This window comes from Anabrus simplex, chromosome 1 (genome assembly GCF_040414725.1).
Source record: "Anabrus simplex isolate iqAnaSimp1 chromosome 1, ASM4041472v1, whole genome shotgun sequence".
In the NCBI taxonomy this organism is placed as follows: domain Eukaryota; kingdom Metazoa; phylum Arthropoda; class Insecta; order Orthoptera; family Tettigoniidae; genus Anabrus; species Anabrus simplex.
In genome coordinates this window covers 821,391,719-821,407,698 of record NC_090265.1, presented here as the reverse complement: position 1 = coordinate 821,407,698, position 15,980 = coordinate 821,391,719, and positions in this window count along the sequence as shown.

Sequence of the window (15,980 nt, the reverse complement as noted above, 5' to 3'; positions counted from 1 at the left end):
GATTAAATATCCGTGGTTCGCAACCAATTGCACAACGGAGAGACCTCCGACTTTGAAGTGCCTGCGAAATATTGCCTTCAAACAAGTAAAGGAAACTGTGAAGAACAATGTGGCCCTGAAGTGCATATTCGTTTTGCATGGTGCCAAAAGTATTATTTTTATCATGCGATTAACGCACCTCATTTACGTTTCACATTCTTTCCGTTACAATAAAAAGACCTTGGCGCATGACAGTCTGCCAGTTAACTCTCTCTCTCTCTCTCTCTCTCTCTCCAGAACAAATGTAACTCCACTCCGCTGTGTGCCGCGCGAGCCAGCAAGAAGCAATGGTTGTAAGTAAGCTGCGTTGTCACACGGATTTTGTATCAACATTTCGAAACCTTCCAGTTCGAAGTATATTTCATATTTTTGGAAATGTAATTTCATATTTCGAGGGAAAGTTCGTATATAGGGAAAAATTCATCCTTTTGGCACAGTAAATTTCATATACTGGAAAATTCATTTCATATTTTGACAAAGTAAATTTCATAATTTGAAAAAGAGTCAATTTGATATTTCGGCAAATTACATTATATTTGTTTTGAAAAGGAAATTTCGTAATTTGAGAAAATAAACTTAATTTTTTGCAAAGAAAATTTCTTATTTTGATGCAGTGAATATCATATTTTGGTAAATTTCGTATTTCAGCAAGCTTATTTTTATGTTGTTACTGTTTTTATTTATAACTTATGGAATAATTTCTGTTCCTTTTTACATTTTTGCAGAGTGCCAAATATCCGCCGTACTCAACAGCATATAGTCAGTTGATAGCACCGGCTCTGAACGATTTACCAACAACTCAGACGCAAGGGTTACGGCGATTGTGCTCCAGACCTCGATATTCTTATTATGCAACAGAGGAGATCATTCAGCCAAAGTTGTCTGAACTACCTTGCGAAGTGCATAAACTGCCGAAGACTGACGTCACCACGCAGATAGCATTGATTCATCCCAAGAGGAGCCCATATAATGCCATCATAGGCAGACAGTGAGTCACATTCCATGCATATATATACGTTGTATATAAAGTAACATGTCCTAACTGACTGACTGACTGACTGACTGACTGATTAATCATCGCCGAGCGAAAACTACTAGACAGAACGGAATATAATTTTGAACATACATTAATTTTAGAGTGTAGATTCTCACTAAGGGAGTATTTTTTATGTTTCATCGGTAAAGGGGGAGAAAACGGGGGTGAATTGTTTATATGAGCAAAGCTTAAAAGTTTACAGATGTAAAAATTGGTATTTGGAATCTCCTTTAAAAATAAAGGAATAATAATTTTTTGGAAAATCCCCTTAAGGGGAGTGAAAGGGGGAGAAGGGGTTGAATACGTTTTGATGATGATGATTATGCTTGTTGTTTTAAGGGGCTTAACATCGAAGGTCATCGGCCCCTAATGAATACGTTTTATAAGGATACTTATATCTAAAAAAACTGAGGATACTACACACATGAAAACTGGTATTTGAAATCTCCTTTAAAAATAAAGAAACATGTATTTTTTGTTTTAGAAATATCCAGTTAATTGGGGGTGAACAGGAGTGACAAACGGGATGTTCTAAAAAGGTTATATCTACAGTATAATTATCTCAGAAACGTAAATTGTTACAGACGTAAAAATTGGTCTTTGAAATCTCCTGTAAAAGTAAAGAAACACGCATCATTTATTTTCGGGAAATCCATTTAAGGGGAACTGAAGAGAGAGGTGAATTCTTAATATGAAAATATCTACAGAACATCTCATAAACATAACATGTTATAGACATGATAATTGGTATTTTAATCTTTTAAAAATAAAGAAATATGTATTTTTTGCTTTCAGAAACACACTTAAGGGGGTGGAGGTAGACAGGACTGAAGGGGGATTGAATTCTTTTTTTAGGATAGTGATATCTCAAAAACTGAAGATGTTACACCGCTGAAAATTGGTATTTGGAGTCTCCTTCAAAAATAAAGACATACGTATTTCTTTGTTTTCTGAAAATTCACTTAAGGGGGGGGGGGTGAAAGATTTAGAAAAACAGTTGAATTCATAGTTAGAGGATACTAATATCTCAAAAAGGAAAGATATTGCAGAGATGAAAATTTGTATTTGGAATCTCCTTTAGAAATAAAGAAACACGCATTTTTGGGTAAAATTACCTTGTGAGGGGGAGGAGAAAATGAGGTAAATTATTTTTATGAGGATAAATATATATTAAAACTGAATATGTTACAGTGGTGATAGTCGATATTTGGAAGCTCTTTTATAATTAAAGGAACACATTATTTTGTTTTCGGATAAAGGAGAGGGTGAAAGGAAGGGAATGAAATTTAATTCTTTTTATGGCGACATTTATATCTCAAAAACTGAATGTTACAGACTTGAAAAGTGGTATTTATAACCTAATTTAAAAATTAACACGCATTTTTGGAAGGGTGGATATCAACTTAATGGGGGGGGGGGGCTAGGTGAAAAAAGGAGTTAAATTCTTATCTTATGAGAATACTTATATCTCAAAAACTGATGGTGTTACAGACACGAACATTTGTATTTGGAATCTTCTTTTAATGTAAAGAAACATACATTGCTTTGCTTTCGGAGAACACACTTAAAGGGAGGGGGGGGGGGGGTGAAAATTAATCTAAACTAAAAAACTAAATATGTTAGAGACATGAAATTTGTTATTTGGAATCTCATTTAAAAATAAAGAAACACGTACATTTTGTTTTCGGAAAATATTTCAAAGGGGTGCAAGAACTGAAACATTAGTTGAATTAATTGCATCAGGATACTTACAACTAAAAAACTAAAGATATTGCAGACGTTAAACTTGGTATTACGAATGTCCTTTAAAAATAAATAAAGGCGTATTTTTTGTTTTCGGAAAACTGACTTAAAGGGGGGGAGGAAGATAAAAATTAAATGAGTTGAATTCTGTTTATGGGTATACTTATATCTCAGAAACTGAAGATGTTACAGACGTGAAAGTAGGTATTCTGGATAGGTATTGTATTCGGAAAGTCCACTTAAGAGGGAGAGGGGTGGAAAGAACTGAAAAAGAAGTTGAATTCCTTTTTTGAGGATACTCATATGTCAAGAGCTGAAGCTGTTACAAACGTGAAAATTGTTTTTTGGAACCTCCTTTAAAAATAAAGGAAAAATATTCTTTGTTTTCTGGACATCTACTTAGGGGGTGAAAATAATTGAAAAATCTGGGGAATTTTTAATTTTTTTGCTAGGGGCTTTACGTCGCACCGACACAGATAGGTCTTATGGCGACGATGGGATGGAAAGGGCCTAGGAGTTGGAAGGAAGCGGCCGTGGCCTTAATTAAAGTACAGCCCCAGCATTTGCCTGGTGTGAAAATGGGAAACCACGGAAAACCATTTTCAGGGCTGCCGATAGTGGGATTCGAACCTACTATCTCCCGGATGCAATCTCACAGCCGCACGCCTCTACGCGCACGGCCAACTCACCCGGTGAATTTTAAAAATGAGTACCGGTATAACTACAGTATATGTCAAAAACATAACATGTTCTAGGCGTGAAAATTGATATTTGGAATCTCCTTTAAAAATAAAGAAACATGTATTTGTTTGCTTTTCGGAAATCGACTTAGGTTGGGTGGGGTTGGAGGAAGGACAGATAAAGGAGTTGAATTCTTTATATGGGAATACTTATATCTCAAAATCTGAATTTGTTACAGACGTGGGAATAGGTATGTGGAATCTCTTTCAAAGGTAAGAAACATGTTTTTTGTTTGTTTTCGAATTGAGGAAAGACTGTTTCTCATATGTTAACAGTTCTATGTCGCATGGTCACCTTAGCACTGAAATGAAATACCACAAACGTCGTTTACAATGAGTTTCTGGGGTAAATGAAGCTCAATGTTTCGGTGATTTTTTTAAATATTTTAGTTATTTTCAGATGATGTCGTAGTACAGGAGCGAGGAACGATTATTTTTAACAAATTACGAAGTCCACGCGAGCGAAGCCGCCGGTATAATAATAATGGCGTATGGCCTTCAAAGAGGCCTGGTGCGGGTCTTTTTTCTCGTAGAGGGCCTATTGGGCGACCTGCATGTCTGTGAAGTTGCGGGCCCTACCTAGGATGATTTCTAATGCTGAATACGTCACATGCACGCAGCCCCCGAGCCATTGGAATTAACCAATTAAGGTTAAAATACCCGACCCGGCCGGGAATCGAACCCGGGACCCTATGGACCAAAGGCCAGCACGCTAACAATTTAGCCATGGAGCCGGACGAAGCCGCCGGTACTGCTACTCTGTAATAAGATCATAAGGAGAGCAAGTTTGGGAACCAATTTTAGCTTTTCTTTCATGATTTGAAAGTTATTTATTGAACATTTTCATGGACTATGATCCATTACGTTTATCTTGTCAGGAGAGCAGTAAATTTTAATGTATGAATGGGACAGGACTGATTATCATTAGCCCACGTCTGGAAATACCGAAGTAGAAAATTGTATCCGCTCGACACATAGGACCGTTCGCACTAAAGACGACAACCCGTTCATGAACTTCAAATTCCGTGGTGGTCCATTTCTACACCAGGAAAATTAAGGCCACGGTGGCTACCTACTAAAGATTTAAGATTTTCAGTTTCCTTTTATTATTGTACTAAAACTAATCGCCAAATTTGAGGCAATTTACTTGAAACTCAGAATTTGGTATCATTCTAGGATAAAACTAGACTATTATGTTCTTTTACCTGAAAATTTTAGGGTCCCAAGTTTCTCTTTTTCCGCATATTTTAAATCTCTTATTCATTCGTGATTAAAATAAAACTTTTACCTTTCATGTGGATTTAAGTGGACTTTTATTTGTACTCATTCATTACTGTTGAAAGAGCGCCCTAACAAAAAAGTAGGTCGTGTTTTCCAGCAAGTGTTGCTTATTCATAACCACCTAAAACAGTGTTTTTGGGCTGTGAATTACAGCACTCCCACTAATTTTTTTAATCCGGCGCCCCTGAATGTATGTATATATGTGTTCCTAATAGCCATTACCTTCATAACATCAGCAGCATCGTTCTTCACTACTCCATACGCCACTGGAATATTTAGCAGTGTTACCGATGTGAATATTTAATGATTGATGGTCAAACTTATCTAATATATGAGATATCGCTAGGGATTTTATCTAACAAAGGAGATATTACCTGCTTTACAATGTTACAGGTGTTATCTACTTGGCACGGGACACCTTGTATTCAAGGTAGAATTAGTAACAGGATTATATCATAAAGTTCGAGTTTCCGTGGACTTGAAATTGTTGAGCATCCCACTTAGATTTACAGTACACTGAAGATTTATTACAAGCTATTTCAACTTGCTCTCTATTCCAATATCATACTAGTAAATGAGCAAGGGCGTCTGAGGGTCCAAGTAACTCCAAACCTACATTTTATTAGTGCGAGGGCATAATTACGCATTACTTATAAAACCCTTTCTTCAAACTATGAGATTGCGGAGTTGAGGCTGTGTGAGGGCACATATCTAGAGCGGTGCACTGCTTCCTAAATTCAGGCCTAAACAGAGTGTGCAATACTAACTATGCTGATATCTGTTATTACAGTTATACACAGCAGATCCCATACTAATTTCATACATAATCAGCAGTGGTTCTAAAATACGAGGTTTTATAAGTAATAGATGATGAGCTGAATATGTATTACAACGTGTTGTATTTCCCTGTTATATGGACTGGATGGTTGCACGAGTGCCAACATTTCGTCTATTTGAAGTATATTCAACACCTTTTGAGGTCCTTAAATGATTTCTAAAAACAAATACAACATTTTGATTTACAAATTACTTTACGTCGTACCGACACAGACGACGATGGAATAGGAAAGCGCTAGGAGTGGAAAGGAAGCGGACCTGCCCTTAATTAAGATACAGCCCCAGCATTCGCCTGGTGTGAAATTGACGGAAAATGGAAAAAGGTCTTCAGGGCTGCCGACAGTGGGGTTCGAATCCACTATCTCCCGATTGCAAGTTCACAGAATACAAACCGCAAAGTCTATGTAAATGACAGTGCAGAGTGGATGTGAAGGGATGGTGTTTAATGAATAGTCTAATATACCCTGGCAGGTAAATCTCCATGATTAGTACTAACACCGCTTTCTTTGGTAATGTTTGGAGATTGTTATAAGTAACTATTAAAGTTGGCAGCAACGATGGGTCTTACTTAGGTATTTAGAATTTGTTTTTAGGGACCATTCTCACGTGATTTTAGTGATTATTTATTTACATTATTTACTAGCAGTTACCCGGGGCTTCGCTCGCGTGGATTTCATAATTTGTTAAAAGTATTCATTCCAAAGTACTGTACCAAGATATCTGAAAATCAATAAAGTACAAAAACTCACCGAAAAATTGAGTTTCATTTGTCCCATAAACTCTTTGTAAACCACGTTTGTGGTACTGCCTTTTGGGGCTAAGATAACCAAGCGACATAGAATTGTACATGTGAGAAACAGTCTTTTCTCAAGTCGAAAACAAACAAAAACATGTTTCCTTAATTTTTGAAAGAGATTCCAAATACCTATTTCCACGTTTGTAAAATCTTCAAATTTTCAGATATAAGTATCCCTATATAAATAATTCAACCCCTTTATCTGTCCTTCCCCACCCCTCCTACGTCGAATTCCGAAAGAAATAAAACATATTTCTTTATTTTTAAAGGAGATTCCAAATACCAATTTTCACGTCTGTAACATGCTACTCTTTTGACACACACTGTGTATATATATCGGTACTCATTTTAAAAATTCACCCGCTTTTTCAATTCTTTTCACCACCTAAGTAGATTTTCCAGAATCAAAAAATACGTGTTTCTTTATTTATAAAGCAGATTCCAAAAAACTGTTTTTACGTCTGTAAAATCTTAGGTTTTTGAGATATAAGTATCCTCATAAAAATAATTAAACTTCTTCTTCACTTCTTTCCATCCCTCTTCCCCGTAAGTGGACTTTCCGAATGAAATAAATACGCCATTCTTTTTCAAAGGAGATTCATAATACCAAATTTCACGTCTGTAACATCTTCAGTTCTGAGATATAAGCATCTTCATAAACGGAATACGACACTTTTACTTATTTTCACCCCCCACCCATTTAGTCGATTTTTTGAAAACAAAAAAGTATTTTTTTTATTTTTAAAGGAGATTCGAAATACGTACCAATTTCCACGTCTGCAACAACTTTACTCTTTTTAGATATAAGTATCCTTATACAATACGTGTTTCTTTCTTTTTAAAAGAGATTCCAAATAATAAATTCCGTGCCTCTAACATAATCAAGTGTTGAGATATACGTATCCTCATAAAATCGGAATTTAACTAATTTTTCACCTCCCACCCCCCATTAAGTTGATAGCCATCCTCTCAAAAAGTGTGTGTTTCTTCATTTTTAAATTAGATTATAAATACCAATTTTCACGTCTGTAACATTACGTTTTTGAGGTATAAGTATCGCCATAAGAAGTATTCAATTTTATTCACTTCCTTTTACCCTCCCCTTCAGTGAATTTTCCGAAAACAAAATAATGTGTTTCTTTATTTATAAAGGAGCTTCCAAATATCAACTATCACGACTGTGTAACATCTTCAGTTTTGAGATATATTTATCCTCGTGAAAATAATTAATCTCATTTTTCACCTCCTCCCCGCCCACCAAGTTGATTTTCTCCCAAAAATGCGTGTTCCTTTATTTCTAAAGGAGATTCCAAATACCAGTTTTCACGTTTGTAACATCTTTAGTTTTTTAGATATAAGCCTACTCATACAAATAATTCAACAAGTTTTTCAATTCTTTCACACCCATAAGTGTATTTTCCGTTAACGAAAGAATACATGTTTCTTTATTTTTAAAGGAGAATCCAAATACAAATTTTCATGTTGCAACATCTTTCCTTTTTTGAGACATTAGTATCCTCATACAAAGAAATCAAGTAATTTTTCAAATCCTTCACCCCCACCCTCTTAACCTGCAGTGCTCGTACGTTGACTCATAGTCCGCACGCTGCTACTTTTCTCTTCCGTCCACTTATCTCTGACCGTAGGGGACACGTGATTTCAATACCTTCCTGTCAACAGTTCCAATGCGTCATTCTCTCGTTTCGCTTCATTCTGTTTGGTAGTATTGAAATAAAAATCTAACTGTTGATAAACTGAACCATGATAGGTTAATATGGTTATTTGAATCGTATTGACTAGTCTGAATGTATTACGGAACTATCACCGAGCTCGATAGCTGCAGTCGCTTAAGTACGGCCAGTATCCAGTATTCGGGAGATAGTAGGTTCGAACCCCACTGTCGGCAGCCCTGAAGATGGTTTTCCGTGGTTTCCCATTTTCACACCAGGCAAATGATGGGACTGTACCTTAATTAAGGCCACGGCCGCTTTCTTCCCACTCCCAGCTCTTTCCTGTCCCATCGTCACCATAAGACCTATCTGTGTCTGTGCGACGTAAAGCAACTTGCAAAAAAAATGTATTTGAATCCGCCCTGTCAATACACTTATTAATGAAAGAAAACTATTTATTTAACCATACATGTTTCGGGAAGTCAACGATTCCCTTCATCAATGGTCAGTTCAAAGAATAAAACACTATAATACAATATTTTGTTTTTATAATTCAAAGAAGTATTGTGTCCCAATACACCATACCAATAAATAATTATTATATATTATTATATATTATTAATATATTCTATATTATTAATGTAATAATTATTAAGAATGTAATAATTAATAATTAATGTAATAATTATTATATTCGGCCGAAAAGGGAAAATTAATTACTGTTTTGGAAAATTTAGAAATTTATCTTACGCAAAAAAAAAAAAAAAAATTGAATCAAGTTTAAAGGAGAGAAGTGCTGAAGATAACCCACTGTATAGACTAGCATATGATCATTTAAGGAACAGAAAGAAAAAAAGAAGATAAACTTGAAGATCCTAATTTTACGTAAGTTTTCTCGTTGAGTTCAACAAAATTTTATGTATTGTTCATTTTTATAATATTTCATAAGTTTTCTTTATTCATTGACATGGTGCATTGGAACACAATATTTACTTGAATTGTAAAAACAGAAGATTGTGTTATATTGTTTTATTCTTTGAATTGACCACTGATGAAGGGAATGGTTGACATCCCGAAACATGTATGGTTAAATAAATAGTTTTCATTCATTAATAAGTGTATTGACACGATGGGTTCAAATTAACCTATTTTAAATAGTTCTGTAATACATAAATAGCTAATACGGACTCACAGTCCCGCAAGACTATTGCCGTAGAAGATTGCTAATTGTTGCTGCTTATGTAAGTATTGTAAGAGGGCTTTTTTTTTGTAGGTAGTAGGACTTCAATTGAAGGGTTTTATGTCACAATTCATGCTTCTCTAACATATTGATCGTGCTTTGTTGTAAGTTAAGGATCTTTCTCTTTCATTTTAGAATGGATCCTTATGGGAAAGAGGTTGAAAGACTGCAGAAACTGATAAACGATGTTCTAGCAGAAACCGTTTCGGAGAGTGATTGTGTTGATGAAAGTGAAAGTGAGGAAGATACCGATGAGGTGGAAATTCAGGGTGAAAACTCAGACACAGAGCAAGATATTTCTGGCAGTGATGAGACGGATGACAGGAGTGTTTGTTTACCACCTGGTCCAGTGTATATAGGTAAAAATCAAGTCACGGAATGGAACAAACACCCACCATGCAAAAACGTACGAACGAGGCCAGAAAATATAATAAAGCACCTTCCTGGGGTGAAGGCCGGAGCAAGGGAACTGAAAACTCATCCTCGAATATGGACGTACTTTTTACGGACGAAATATTTAATACAACCGTACAAAACACTAACCTAATTATTCAATCTCAGAAAGGTAAATATGCTAGAGATAGGTATTGCAGGGACACAACCACATCCAAAAATTAAGCTTTAATTGGCTTTCTGTAGCCGGATGGAATTCTGAAAGCTAATCACCCCAATCTGAAAGATTTGTGGAAGACTGATGGCACAGGGATAGAGATATTCAGACTTACAATGTCATTGAGTATATTTCGTTTCCTTCTCAGATTATTGAGTATTGATGACAAGTCAATGGCTGATGGATGATAAATTAGCTCCTATAAGGAACATATTCGAACTATTTGCTACCAATTGCAAATCTGCCTACACTCCATTTGAATACGTGACAATAGATGAAGAGTTGCAGGCTTTCCGAGGAACTGCAGGTTTAGGCAATATATACAGAGTAAGCTCAACAAATATGGAATCAAAATATTTGCTTTATATGATGCCAGGATGTATTACACATTGGATATGGATGTGTATTGTACCAGGAAAAGTTGTGGGCAAAGGGCATGAGTAGGACCTCAGGGAGTGGAACTTGGTTTTGGAGCTGATACAGAGTAGGATAGACTCGCAGAGCGAATAATAGATGGTTAAAAAATCTTTTTCAAACAATCTATTAATTCTTCACCCTGCGATATGATTTTTGATTCAAATCTGGCATTGAAATTAAAAGTTTAAAAGTAATCTTCCTGAATTCTGTTCATGAAAATGGCATAAATACTACTGATTTCAAAGTCTTTCATATGTGAGAATATGAGGTATTGAATTTCCACCTAAAGTCTTTCTAAACCTAAGCACACTTATAATTGTAAGTTGATATGAGAAATTAAATTTTGGTTAATAGTTTTCAGTTCTCAGTTCGTCAACCTTGATATATAGCACACTTGAAAAGCCTAAAGTCTTTCTACGAGATATGAAACTGAAATTTGAAATTAAATTAATCACTTCTGAGAAATTATGGGAACTCTGAAATATTTGTTCACACGCGGCACTGAAGTTTCCACTGTTCACCAATTGAAAAAAAAAATTTTAGTCAGTTTGTTACTACTCACTTATGGCAAGAAATGTTGCTACAAAATGTCGAAGGATGGACATCTGGAATGTTCCGTGGAGAATCAGGATCGGCGATGTTCCCTTGACACACCATGTTGACGTTCCCGATGAGGTGATGACGGCTGGAACTGGATCATGTAGAATTGCAGCTCGTTAGGGTGACTTTTCGCACACGAAAAATTTACTTAGTGCGAGTAGTTAACACTGACACTGTCATTGACTGTTGAACACTATTTATGGCGTAATTGAATTTCAAGACGTTAAATAAAGAATCACAGTCCTTCCTGTACGAAATACTATTTACAGTCGTTATTGAAACGTTCATAAATGCACAGTTCACACTTGAAAAGGCAAGTCGATAATCACACTTTGAACACAGTCATTAAGTCACTAAGAATTATTTTCTGCTTATCTTGTTCCTATAATGTTATATTACCTCAGAAAAGTTCTTAATTTTCACTCAAATTACTGTGAGTCGTATACTGACGTGACATGAATAAAGGAATACAGTTCAATACTCGGAAAGAAACGAGTTCTGGTGATTTTACACATTAGTTTCTGCAGAAGTTCAAAATCATAAGTCTACACGTAATGACATATTCTGTGAACGTAAAATAGTTAATATTTGCACTTCAATAAGTTCACTCGTATTACATTCTTAAATGTCTTTAGGATTAGACTGTAGTCGCGACGCGATATACTAAATATAGTGCGACGTCTTTTATAATTTTGTCGGCGATATAACTTCGCCTTCCGGAAATACGACGGAAAGTACTTTCACCGTGACTGCGCGAACATACTGTACGCGGGCCGGTCTCTCCTCTGTCTCAATCACACAGCTGTCTACTCGTCCTTGTACTGGCTTGCTGGCTGGCTGGCCTTGGCATATATAGATACCAGCGCTGGGAGGGGTAGCATCTCTCTCGGCCATGTGACCGTGATTACGTAATTTCGTTGAAACTTTAAATTATTATAACTCAACAAGCATGGGATGAATTAATTCGAAATTCACAGGGATTAACTTTTATGACGTTCGCTATAATTCAGCGTTTGTCCCGTTGAAATTGGTTAAGGTGTTAAAAAGCTGGTAAAAGAAAAATTCTTTCGAGAAATATCTCTAGGGGAGGTGAGCTTCAAGCGACAGGTGACGTCACTTGACTCCGCCTAGTGCACTCGTAGGGTCTGGCACATACTGGAACATTCTTTACATAGATGTTCGTACGTCGGTCGGATCTTTTATGCTGAAGTAATGTTTCTTTCAATTAATATGGACCAGGACCTAGGCTTTCCTGGTACAGTATGTTGGCACACAACCTGATGGACCATATTCTGCAAGTAATGCTCCAGCTGCTGTAGTACAAAGACTGTGTAATTCAATCAAAGGAAGCGGTAGAAATGTCACCGTAGAGAATTGGTTTACCAGTCTGCCGTTGATTGAAACACTCAAACGTGAGTTCAGATTTACTTTAATAGGAACTATCAGAAAGAACAAAAGGGAATTGCCACCAGAGCTCACGCAGCCAAAACGTCCAGAGAAGGCAAACACGTTTGCTTTCAAGGAATCGTGTACACTGGTTTCATATATTCCGAAGAAGGGCAAGAATGTGTTAGTTATATCTAGCCTCCATCATGATGATGCTATTGATCAAGAAAGTGCAAGGCAGAAATGAGAGTTACGTACAATAAAACCAAAGGTTGTGTAGACATGGTGGATAAGATGGGCTCTGTTTATAACTGTGTACGACATACACGCCTATAGCCTATGGTAACATTTCAATCCATACTGAATGTTGGGAGAATTAGTTGTGTGGTAATTCATACAGCAAATAATCCTGACAACCCCATGCCCCGCAGGGAGTTCCTCCGTCGCTTGTTGCTGAACATGTGCGAAACCGAGCTGCCTTAAATAATGTGACCAGTAATATACCGTCAAGGATCGGTGAAATTTTCAAACTTGTACCTAGGGGACGCCCTCTCGAGAATTCCAGCCACCACATGGGTCGCTGTGCTTACTGTGACAGGAAAAAGAACAGACCTACCAAGTACAGTTGCAAGAAGTGTAATAAATACTTGTGTCTAGAACATGCAAAAATTGTGTGCTCCGAATGTTTGGAGAATGTAGACAGTGACTAAAATGTGCTAAAAATATTAATTCTGTATTATGTCTAATGTATTATGTGTTTATCTGTGACTGACAACCTATTTTGTGGCTATCTTCTGGGTCAATAAAATGATTATTACTTTAACATTGTTCTATAACAATTCGACATTTGTGATTGTTGTATATACTTTTAGAATGATTAAACATAATGTTAAATTAGTCTTTGTAGGTGGAAATTGTATTTTCGCTGTTAGCTTCATGTTAACAACTCTTAAATCTACTTATATCTACGTGCGGACCCACAGTCCGCCGCGACTACTCACGGTACGAAAGGAAGCGCGACTACTCCAGGGTTAAGTGGATTTTCTGAAAACAAAGAAATACGTCTTTATTTTTAAAGGAGACTCCAAATACCATCTTCATCTCTGTAATATAAAATGGAAATGGCGTATGGCTTTTAGTGCTGGGAAATCCCAGGACAGGTTCGGCTCGCCAGGTGCAGGTCTTTTGATTTGACTCCCGTAGGCGACCTGCCCGTCATGATGAGGATGAAATGATGATGAAGACAACATATACACCCAGCCCCCGTGCCAGGGAAAATTAACAATTAACCGGGAATCGAACCCGGGACCCCTGTGACGAAAGGTCAGCACGCTAACCATTTAGCCATGGATCCGGACACCTGTGTAATATCTTCAGTTTTGAGATATCCTAATAAAACGAATTCAATCCCCTTTCCAGTCCTTTATACCACACCCTCCTTAAGTGTTTCTAAAAAACACAAAATACATGTTTCTTTATTTTTAAAAGATTAATAACACCAATTTTCACATCTGTAAGAAGTTATATTTATCAGATGTTCTGTAGATATTGTCATTTTTAAAATTCACCCATTTTTCCAGTTCCCCTTAAGTAGATTTCCCGAAAATAAATGATGTACGTACTGCATGTTTCTTTAGTTTACAGGAGATTCCAAAATAATACCAATTTTTAATTCTGTAACAATTTATGTTTCTGAGATAATTATACAGTAGATATAATCTTTTTAAAAATTCACCCGGTTTGTCACTCCTGTTCAACGCCCCCCCCCCTCCTCATTAACTGGAATTTCCTGAAACAAGAAAATACGTGTTCCTTTATTTTTAAAGGAGATTCTAAATACCAATTTTACGTCTGAAAATTTTAAATTTTTCAGATATATATATATGCTCATATAAACAATTCACCCTCCTTTTCACCCCCTTAGCGACGGAATATCCAAAAATCCTCCCTTAGGGAGAGCCTATACTCTAAAATAAATGTATCTTCAAAATTTAATTTGGTTCTGTCCAGTGGTTTTGGCTTGGCAATGATGAAACTGTCAGTCAGTCAGTCAGTCAGTCAGTCAGTCAGTCAGTCAGTCAGTCAGTCAGTCAGTCAGTCAGTCAGTCAGTCAGGACATTTTATTTATTTTATTTATTTATTTATTTATTTTTATTTATTTATTTATTTATTTATTTATTTATTTATTTATTTATTTATTTATTTATTTATTTATTTATTTATTTATTTATTTATTGGCAAATATAGCCGTGGTTCGCTACGGTATTCTACTCTGTATATGGATTTCTCCGTAAATTACTGTAAAGGCAGTGAATAAGATTATATTAAATTGCATGTCTCTTACCACTATCCGAGAAACAGAACAGGGAGGACGAAGTACGTTGTTTCGGATGTAAAGTAGGCATTCGGGTAGTTTTGTTGATAATGGCAGGCCACATTTCCTTCTGCCAATCACAATCGTGTTCGGGAGTCTCTACTGTGACGGAAGGCTCACTTGGTAATCGCCATTCACAGTAGAGATGGAGAGGTTTCATTATGTATACATGCCCCCTTTCTTAAAATCAGTCGCAATCGAGTTGGAGATATTTGATTATAATCGAGAAATGCAGCGCTATCTAACATATCAACAATCGAGACACGACAATAATTCATAGGACCAAAGTTGTAGATCTCTCCTAATTCAACGGTGATTGTGCTATCTGTTTTGTGATACGACTTACCGTTCATCCACCAATTACCCCGAAACGAAGGTCTGCTCCGTCATTAAAATGCATCCATATTTCGATATTTTCCTGGGAAAAAAGTGTTATATTTGAACAGTTTGGAAATTTCCCTCAAATAAAAGTGTGTCCAGGTTTCGGGATTTGCACTCGCATACATACTGAGTAATTAACGAAAAGAAGTAATAGAGTTAAGGATGTTGAAATTAATAGGAAATAGGATTATAACTGATGACAGCCAAGTGGATGTATTGGGATATAAAAAGTCCCTCAATAAATTGTGATGTTATGAGTTACGGATATAACAGGGTGGTAACAGAGGAGAAAATTAGGCGCAGAGATTCTTAGGTGAAGAGATAAGAAAATGACTTATGGTGTTATTACTTAATCCTAAAGAGGCAAGACATAGGCAAGAAGTTAAAGCGGAAAACAGAAGTAGAATAGGAATATAGTAAAAAAATAGCAAATGCCAGAAAACACCTTACGGTATGAAATAATGGGCTACACTCTGCGGCATTGTTCAAATATTAACAGCGCCCCTTAGTGCTATTCGAGGACGATTGTAACCTCCAACGGCATTCCGTCAATATCCCGCAGAATGGCCGAATGACGTCCCTGTTGCTTTTTTTTACCCGAGGAACAACCATGAGTTTATAATAATGATGAAGAAAATGGCAATACGTCACATCCCTGTTGGCAAGCAGTCAGAGACATTGCCATAGTAAACTTTAGGTTCGTTGACGGTCTGTCGGGCACTCAATGCAGAGCATGAGAACCGCTGAAAATAGTAATTTTCTGCGTCAGTTGAAGAGTAAGTAAAATTATGAGCATAACAAACGTTGTTTGCAATGAAGGGACATTTCAC